The following is a 10,396-nucleotide window of genomic DNA, read 5'->3' as shown; positions in this document are numbered from 1 at the left end:
TATAGCATTATATTATTAAAAGGGCCTGGAATTTAAAATGATATTGTGCTAGGATCCACATTTGAGAGAGAACATACATCGTTTGTTTTTCTGAGTCTGTGTTGCGTCACTTAGGATAACAGTTTCTAGATCCATCCATTTAACCTGCAAATTTCATTATTTCATCTTTCTTTACTGCTGAATAGAACTCCATTGTGTAACTATACCACATTTTTGTTAACCACTCATCAGTTGAGGGGCACTTAGATTACTTCCATCTCTTAGCTATTGTGAAAAGAGCAGCAACAAACATGGTTGTACAAGTGTCTCTACAATAGCATAAGTCCTTTGAGTATATGCCAAGGAGTGGTATAACCGGATCATATGGTAGATTCATTTTTAGTTTTTGTAAGAGTTCTCCACACTGTTTTCCATAGAGGTTGCATGAGTTTGCAATCCCACCAGTGGTGAATGAGTGTTCCCCTTTCTCTACATCCTTGCCAGCATTTGGTATCATTTGTTCTCTTGATCCTAGCCAGTCTGATTGGGGTAAAGTGAAAGTATCAGTATTTGTAATTAGATAGTCTTAGACTTAGAAAACCTGTGTTTATTGTTATAAAGTCCTGTTTCAGTCCAGTGCATTAAATAAATATGCCTTGAAAGCTTTGGGGAAAATGAATTTATTAATTACACAAAATATGGAGTTTCCTTGTGATATTTTTTTATACTTGCATATACTGGATGATACTGATTACCCCATTACCTTTGTTTGCCTTCCCTCCCTCTTCCTCTTTTTCCCCTTCACAGATAGTCGGTGTTCTACTTTTTTGAGAACAGGTTTGTATAATTCAAGGATTTGAAGGCTGCAAGTTCAAGAACAACTGTCCTCATGGATCTGGTCTCAGCAGAAGAGCTCAAGCAAGCAGCACCCAGGACAGAAGCCTGTGTCAGAGAGAAGATCCCAGGGGGCATCAGAAACTAGAGCCAGGAGAGGAGCCAGCAAGACCTCCTACTAAGCCCAGGGCTTAAGGTCCTGCTCCTCAGTGTGGACACAGACAGAAGACAGAGCTTCCAAACAGGTGTGTCCAACCTTCTGACACTGCAACAGGACATTGTCCCCACATATTCACCTTGAGAAGAAGACAATTGAGGTTTTAAAATCACAAGAAAATCTCTTCGTGTTTTAAGCAAGTTTGCAGTTTTGTGCTGGGGTGCATCCCCAGTTCTCTCGGAGTATACTCGGACCCTGGCATGGGAACACACGGTCCTGAACAGGGGGTTCATGGACCTTATATGGACCATATAAGTTGATGGCAACAGGACCCACACAGTCGGTGATAGGAGCGGCAGGCCAGCTTGCTTCCCCCAGGAATGATGTACACAGGACTGGCATTTTCAGCCTTAAGAGTGAGGAACCACTTTGTTTCAGTCCCCCACCCCCACCCCATGTAGCCCACACTGAGGAAGACCCTGAAATTCCATGGCCGCAGGGGCCACTCCCAAGCCCAGTCCCATCCTCGAGCAGCAGAGAGGACTCCCAGGAACCATGGCTGCAGGATCAGCTCTGACAGACCTTAGGGAAGTCAGCAGGAGGCCTGGCCGCTTGGAGAGAAACGTGAGCTCCTGTCCAGAGGTCATCCTTGACACGTGGAGACCTTGGTCAGAGAGTAGACAAGCACAAAGCTGCCACTCAGAAAGGGTTACTCCTGCTGGGCGTGGTGACTCACACCTTTAATCCCAGCGCTCTGGGGCAGAGGCAGGCGGATCTCTGAGATGGAGGCCCGCCTGGTCTCCATAGCGAGCTCCAGGCCAGCTGGGGCTACAAGGAGACCCTGTCTCAGAAAACAAAAGCAAAGCAAAGCAAAACAAAACCAAAATAGAAAACCCAAATGAAAATTGAATTGAATGAAAAATGTCAAGGCAAGTAAATTGAATTTGATTGGACATAAACGTTCTATTTCGTTGAAATTCAAAGGGAATAACGACAGTTGTTTTGTCTTCATAGAAGATGCGTTTTTCTTCCTTGAGTGTGTGCGCAGAGTAGCGGGCAGAAAAGGGAAGCTGAAGAGACGGTCCTCAATTGCGGGTGCTGGGAACTGAGCTCTTAGTTTTTGGTCGTTAGCCGGGGACTTTAACGGCCGAGCTGTCCCCCAAATTGTGGTTCTCAAGTAGTGAGCGGGCACGACGCAATGCCATTCCTATTGGCTGTCCACACTCTCAAGTACGCCAACTTTAATTGGGACTCCAACATCTGAAAACCCCCCAAGTCTGTGCAGGGAGCGTGTCCGGACTGCTTTGTTCAGTCTTGTATGCTGGGACTCAGACACCCGAAAACCCGCAAGTCTCTGCCCGCTTTGGGCGTGCAGGATTAGAGCAGAGGAGGTGGAGGGGCTGGCGGCAGAGGCGGCGGGATTGGAGAGAGATGACTGTGGTGCCGAGGGGGAAAAAAAAGTGTAGCTCAGGCTGACCTCAAACTCCAGATCCTCCTGCCTCTATCTCCTTCAGCATATCCGACCGGTGAGCACCACCAACACCCACGAAGAAGGGTATGGTTGAGGCTGTAGTCAACAATGGCACTGATGACACAATTGGTCTCGCCCTTCTCCCTTCCCTTCTCTTCCTGCAGATGCACATACCTGCAAGCCACACTTCACACTGTGTGAGTGCTGGGCAGACAGGGACTGAAACTCATACTCACCACCTCGGGTTCACACTGCACACACACACAGTCTAGCACATATTACACCACACACAAACTCACTATACAGACAGATCACACTCATACTCAGACACTACACACACACACATATCAAACATACATGCACACACACCATGCACTCCTACCCCACACACGCACACTTCCACCACAGACATACTAACACACATCACACACTTAGACATTCACACACACATGCCCATACACACTCATGGAAACACTGAGGAACGCCACCAGGGACTCCAGCAGGCCCAGGTCTCTGCTCATCCCGAAGCTTCCTCCTCCTAGCTCTCTGACCTTAAGCCCATGCATGAATCACCAGGTCTACACACGCGGACTCCCCTGTCTACAATCATGGATCACCTGTGTCTACTCTGCTCTTCCTTGTCCTTCACTGTCTCTTTGAACCCCATGTTTACTCTGCTTTGTGCTTCTCTAGAACCAGACACCACGTGGCAGATAGCAGAACTGCTTCCTGTCCTCTGTCCCTCCAGTGTTGGGGACACTTCTTTGCCCTGTGCCCTCACGGCCTAGATGGAGACAGTAGTTCACAGAGGATATGTCTGTCCCTAGGACAACATCTGACTTCGGACTCTCTCTGTATCCCCCGTTCATTTTCAATGACCTGGGATTTTTCTCTGCCAACAATTCATAGATTTGATTTTACATGGTGTTCCAAAATTCTTTTGTATTTCTTTTGTGTATTTAAAAAAATGATTTTCTTTGATTGAGTGGTCCAATTCTTTATTTTGTCTTCTGATAGTCTGTCTTCTGTTTGATCCATTCTATTGGGAAGGTTTTCCGGTGAGATGTCTAATTGGGTTATTGAATTGTTCAATTCTATCTTCATTTGACTTTAAGTTTTCTTTAGTATTTCTCTTTATTGAATTTGCTGGATTGTGTTGGTTATTTCATTCAGTTTTCTGTGTTTTCTTTAGCATGTTTGAATTTTTTATTTTTATTTTTTTAGTCTTTTTTATGTATGAGAGTGTTTAGCCTGCATGTATATGTGAACCCATGTTGTACAATGCCCATGGAGGTCAGAAGAGAGTGTCAGTGTGAACTGAATCCAGGTCCTCTGCAAGTGCAGCCAGTGCTTATAATCACCACTAAGCCCCATCTCCAGCCCTTGTTTGTGTTTTCTTGAACTTTCCTCCAGAGTCTATACCTGCTTTCTTTATGTTCATCCAGTTGTTTATGTCTTATTTAAACTTCTTCAATTCTTCATGTTGATAACTGTTCTTTTAAATTCTGTGTCTTGAGGTTCGCCTAGGTAATTTCCAATCTGGTGACATATTGTCTTGATCTTTCATAGTGGTTGTGTTTTTACCATGGGACCTAGGCAAGTGGAGTTATATCATGGTTGTATATCTGATAGCGGTGTCTATCTACCTGTGTTCAGCGGGAGTTTGGTTCTGTTTTTGCTATTGTCCAAACTTGGTTGATTTCAGATCAGATACAGTGAGTATTTAGCTCAGTCCTTCAGGTAGTTGATGTTGTGTTTGATTGTAGTTATTAGTGGCTTAGCAGTGGTGTGCGGTCCCTTGAATGAGACGCCTCTGTGGGCCTCAGTTGGAGAAAGAGGAGCCTGGAGGAGGGAGCAACTGAGCAGACTCACCAAGAAGGCAAAGTGGAGTGGGCCATGCCTGGGAGTGCTGAGAAAGGCAGTGGGTTGCAAGATACTGGGCAGGCTCACCCAGAAAGCCTGTAAATTCTTCATTTAAAATTTTATTTTATTTTATTTTATTTTTATCTAATGTGTATGATTGTTTTTGCCTGCCTGAATGTAAGTGCACTTCAGCCCATGGAGGGCAGAAGACGGTATCTGATCCCTGGAACTGGAGTCACTGAGGTTGTTAATTGCTATGTGGGTGTTGGGAACTAAACCTGGGTTCTCTGCAGTCAGGACTCTTGACTGCTGGGCCATCTTTCCAGTGCCTTTTCTCAATTTTTTAAAAAAAATGTAATTATTTTAGACTCTCTTTTTCTCCTTTGTTAATCTCCACTAGTGTTTTTCCTCCTATTATTTTCACTTGCTTTTCTTTTCCCCTCTATTCCCTTCTTTGCTATGCTTATTCTGTTAAATTTATGACTAGCTGGTTCTTATTTTCTGGCTTCTTGACTTGTATGAGCAGGTTGCTGGTTGAGTTCTTTAAATCTACCTATTTATAACTACAAACTTTCCCCTTAGCATTACTTTTGCTGCACCCTAAAAGTATGTTGGGGGGCTGTTCCATTTTTGTTTTCATTTGCCTTAATGCATTTCCTAATTAACTTTGTGACTTACATTTGAGTCATTTTAAAGGATATTTCATTTATATAAGCTTGTTTATTTCTCTCATGTAATTGACTTGTTTTATGGACGAATATGTGACCTACCCTAGGGGATGTTCCATAAACCTGGAAAAGAAGTATCTTTGGTGCTGTTGGTTGGAGTGCTGTGTGTGTATCTACTGGGCCTGGCTGCTCCATGGGTCAATATTCCATCTTCCTGCTTGCTCATCCTGTCTGCTATGTTTGTCAATGATTAAATGTGGAGCATGGAAACCTGATATTCACTGTTTCCCTCTTCAGTTCACCTAAAATTTCACATATTTATGAGCTCAGTGATTTCATGCAGAAGCATCCATTACTGTATATTTTGGGTGAATCAAACTTTTCCTCTTCATGCATTTCTTTTTCTCTTGTGACTATATTTCATATATTTAATTTATTTGTCCAATAATAGTGTACATTCTGTTGGCTCTCCCTTTCTCCCATTTGCAGGGAATGTGTTTTCCTACCCTTTCACATTTAGCCAGAGTCCTTGGATCTAAATAAGCTTTAAAAACAGTGCACACTTAAGAGAACTGTTCTTTTCTTTTCTTTTTTATACATTCACCTACTCTATATCTTGTGTCTTGTGATTAGATGATTAAATATCTTAAATTTACATGTAAGATAATTACTCTCGGAGTAGGACACCATGCCATTTTGTTGTTTTGCTGCGATGTGTGGCTTTCCCCATCATTTCTTCTTTCCCCCATCATTTCCTCTTTCGTATTTCACTGATTTTTTTGGGGGGCGAGGTTGTCTATATTCTACTGATATTTAGTTTGTGGTCACCACTGTAATCACCTAAGTATCTGTCTCCCAACTGTCTAGTTTCTCCAAGGGGCGGGGCCTGTCACGGAGCATGGACTACTTGGGACGGAAGCCGCGAGCCGCGGGTAGCTTGCGTGGTGTGGGGAACACGCAGCCAACCGCCGAGCAGCTGAAGGACAGAATGGACTGACTCTTGTGGACCTGGGGCGAGATCGCTGGCCCCAGAGGCGTGAACGAAAACTAGCGGTGACTAAGGGCGTGGAGCGATCTGATACGGTGGGCTCCAAGCCTATGGGGGGGGGGGGGCTAGGCACTGGGTACTCATTCCTTTGTAAGTTAATAAATGCACATAAAGATATGTTATATGGTTCGCTTGATAGCGCAGGAGACCCAGAGGGAATTCGGGCTACAGTATCTTGATAGAGAACTCTATTTTAAACTTAGATCAACTTATTTTAAAGATACACACTTCATTGCCTTGCAGTTGTATTCCTCCAACATTTTGTTATTGGTATCGAGGACTACTTCTTGATATATTGTATACCGATTAGCATAAAGTTATTCCTATTTGTACGGTTTTTGCCATTTAAAAGCAAGTATTACAGTTGCATGGGTTGCTTATGTGCCCATGTAATCATGTTCACTCAAAAACCTTTGTACAGCTTTCTTTTGTCCTGTCATTTGGTTTTGACTTGAAGACGCCTGTTATTTTTTCTTGTAAAGCAGATCAAGTGGTAGTAAACGCCCTGTCTTTTGAAAATCTAAGTCTGAACTTTTTTCTTTAATGTTGATGGCAGCAGGATCCACACAGCCAGTGGTAGTAGCAGCCTTGCTTCTCCCAGGCCAACTTACTTCTCCCAGGAATGTTACACAGTGATGGTGTGTACAGAACTGGGCAATTTTCAGTCTTAAGAAGGGAGATCCAGTTTGTTTTCTCTGTAGTCCACACAGAAAAAGACCTCTTTCGAAAGGCGGGACAGGGTAAGTCAACCGGTTCTATTGTTGACTAGAGCTTAAGAACATCGACGTTCTCACCGGGAGTGGTGGCGCACATCGGCAGGATACGCTGAAGGAGGCAGAGGCAGGAGGATTTGGAGTTCGAGGCTAGCCTGGGGTACACATTTTTTTCCCCCCGCCACGCTTAAGGACGAATCCACGGGAGCACACCACCCAAAAACAGTCCTCCAACACCCGCGAAACCGCTCAGGCCCTCCACCAGAGCCCCGCTCCACACCCTTCTCACTAGCCCAAGCCCGCAGCACACGCCCGGCCCGGACCTCACACTCTGCTCCCCGCACCACACGGCCCTCTCTCCCATCCCGCGGCCGCCAGCTCCCGTCCCATCCACCAGGAGCAACTGCGGAGAACATACGGGAATCTCGCAAACCGCATCGGTGCAAAATCACTTTTGATAGACCTTAGCGAAGTCGGCAGGAGGCCTGACCGTTTGGAGACAAACCTGAGCTCCTGCCCAGAGGTCATCCTTGACACTTGGGGACCTTGGACATAGCAAACAAGCACAAGGCTGCCACACTCAGGGTTAGGCTGTCCAGGTATGCTGGGGCACGTCTTTAATCCCAGCACTCCGGAAGCAGAGGTAGGCTGATGTCTGTGGAATGGAGGGCAGCCTGGTTTACATAGAGGGTTCCAGGCCAGCTGGAGCTACAGGGACACCCTGTCTGAAAAGTCAGAAACAAAACAAAACAAACAAGACCAAAATTAAAGTTGAAATGAAAGAAAAAGTCCATGCAAGTAAATTGAGCGAAGTTGGGCTTAAAAGTTATATTTCCTTGAAGCTGGGAGAGACGAGATACTCTTGTTTTGCTTTTCTTTATAGAAGATGCTTTATTCTTCCTTGAGTGTGAGCGCTCAAAGTAGAAAGGAGGAACAGGGAAGCTGAAGAGACGGCCCTCAATTGTGGGTGCTGGGAACCGAGCTCTTGATTTTTGGTTGTTAGCCTGAGCCTTTAACAGCCGAACTACCCCTCCAGCCCGCCTAAAGTTCGGCATTCTGACTCTCTCTTTTTTTTTAGGTCTCTACATTGAGTTTATTTGCAACCCAGTCTAGAAGGTATTAGGTTTCTTGGCTGTGAAGCGAGGCTTGTACTGGCGCCGCAGGACCGGGTGGGGCAGTGGGAACTTGACCTTAGAGTCGTGGAACTGCTTGACGGCTGGTCGGCGGCACTTGCCTGCTGCAATCTCCTCCACCTTCTTGATCTGGATGGAGTGTGCGCGTGCACGATGACGTGCGCCCATGTCCCGATAGCATTGAGTGACGGCACCAGCAGTGGTCAGGTCTTGGTACTCGCGGTACATGTTGTGGGTGTCACTTCTGGAGTCATAACATAGCCAGATGCCGAAGTTCTTGACGCGCAGTGGTGACTTCGCAAACATCTGCCCACAGTATACAATCTCCTCTGAAGACTTCATCTTCTTCAGCTGTGACACGAAGTACCAGAATCAGGACATGGCCACCACGTGGTTGGGTGCAAAGATGCGCATGCGGTAGAGGGGTGGCGTGTGACACTTGGGGGTGGGTAGGCAGCGCCCCACACCACCTTGTACTCTCGAAGTGTGGCCGAGGCCTTCATTGCGCTCCCTCCGCCCTCGCCGCCATCCTCAAAAGCGGCATTCTGACTCTTAAGTAGTGAGTGGGAATGACGTAATGCCATCCTTATTGGATAGTCTCACATTTCCATACCCTAAAGAACTCTTCATTTGGGACTCAAACACCCGAAAAACCGCAAGTCTCTGCAGGGAGCGTTTCTGGTCCGGCGGCTGCTGACTTTGGGCACGCAGAACTAGAGCAGGAGAGACTGAGGGGCGGGCGGCTGAGGCGGCGGCGGGATGGGAGAGAGGGGCGTGTGGTGCGGGGAGCAGCGAGTTGTGAGGTCGGGGCCGGGCGTGTGCTGCGGGCTTGGGCTAGTGGGGAGGGTGTGGAGCGGGGCTCTGGTGGAAGGGCTGAGCGAGAGCGACCCGGGTTTGGGGCGCGGGGTAAAGCGAAGGTGAGGGGAGCCTGCGGAGCGGTTTTACAGGTGCTGGAGAACTGCTTTTGGGTGGTGTGCTCCCGTGGATTCGTCCTTTAGTGTGGCGGGGAGAAAAAAGTATGTAGCCCAGGCTGGCCTCGAGATCCTCCTGCCTCTGCTTCACTTCAGCATACCCTACCGGTGTGCGCTACCACCACCGGCAGGGAGTCGAGTGTTCTTAAGCTCTAGTCAACAATGGAACGGGTTGACGCAACCTGTCTCGCCCTTCAAAAAAGGTGCTGGTAGCTGCAAACGCTACAAATGCAACGCCCCAAACTTGTACTAGGCAGACAAGGCCACCATCTTTCATACTCACACACACTCACATGCAGACTCACACACACATTACATTTACACCACACACTCAGACACCCATTCACTACACTCCCTACACACTTCCACCACACACTCATGCACACCACACACATACACTCACTCCAACCACATACACACACACACCGTACACACACGTCACACACATCATACACAGTCACACACGCAGACACACACACCACACACACCACTCAACTTCACATATCATTCACATACAGCACTCAGTCATCATACACACACTGACCATCACACACACTCATACACACACCACACACCATACACACCACACACACACACTCACTTTTCCCACCCACACTCCCACACTAACACACCACACTCATACAATCAGTCACACACACACACACACACACACGCAGATGCACACACACAGATTCACCTGGGAACAGTGCAGGAAAACCGCAATGCGACTCCTGCTGGCCCAGGTCTTTGCTGTCATCTTGAAGCTCCCTCCCCCAAGCTCTCCACCCTTCAGCCCACGACTGGATCGCCTGTGTCCACAGGCGAGGATTGCCGTGTCTACATATGTGGACTGCCTGTGTCTACTCTGCTCTTCCTTGTCCTGCTCTGTCTCTTCCAATTGCATATTTGCTCTGCCTTGTGCTTTTCTAGAACCAGATACAACGTGGCAGGTAGCAGAACTGCAGTGTTAACCAGTGTGCAAAGCTGGAGTTGATTAGAGTTGCTTACCTCCTGTCCCCTGGTCAGTTAGGCTTCGATCAAACCCCACCCAGCTCCTCCACCCCTGCTCTCATAGGTTGATTTGTTTTTCTGAGAACAGGCCTCTGTTAAGAAGAGCAGAGCACTCCACCATAGTTCAAGTACATTTTTTTCTTCCCCAGACTAAGTTCTTAAAGGTATTTCTGTGTAACAGCATTTGTAACTGTAATGTTAACTGAACTGAGTCTCCTAAACTCTCAGTCACAGCTGAGGGTTTCTGTCCTGGCACCCATGGTGGGAGGACAGAGCCTCAATCTCTGCTCCCATGAGCATCACTTCCTGTCCTCTGCCCCTCCAGGGTTGGGGACACTTCTTTGCCCCAAGTCCTCACTTCTCTTACACAGCCTAGAAGAGTTGCGGGGTTTTCAGCTTGCTCACTTTTGTATTTGTTGTTAGGATGAACTGGAAACTTCAGGCTCCTCAAATTCAGGACTAGAAACCCGGAGTCTGGTCTCATTATGGTTTTAATTTTAATCCTTATAAATGGCTAGTGGTGTGGAGCAGCCTTTTCATATGCCCTT

General features: G+C 46.9%; 1 pseudogene; it reads right to left on the bottom strand.

Annotated features, from left to right (window-relative positions):
• Positions 1-7,842: 7,842 nt before the first annotated feature.
• Positions 7,843-8,369, bottom strand: LOC103725621 (annotated as a pseudogene).
• Between the last annotated feature and the right edge of the window lie 2,027 nt (positions 8,370-10,396).

Source organism: Nannospalax galili, unplaced genomic scaffold, assembly GCF_000622305.1.
Source record: "Nannospalax galili isolate Female #2095 unplaced genomic scaffold, S.galili_v1.0 scaffold2169, whole genome shotgun sequence".
NCBI lineage: Eukaryota > Metazoa > Chordata > Mammalia > Rodentia > Spalacidae > Nannospalax > Nannospalax galili.
The sequence above is the reverse complement of the archived record's forward strand: the minus strand, read 5'-3'. Positions and strand labels throughout refer to the sequence as shown.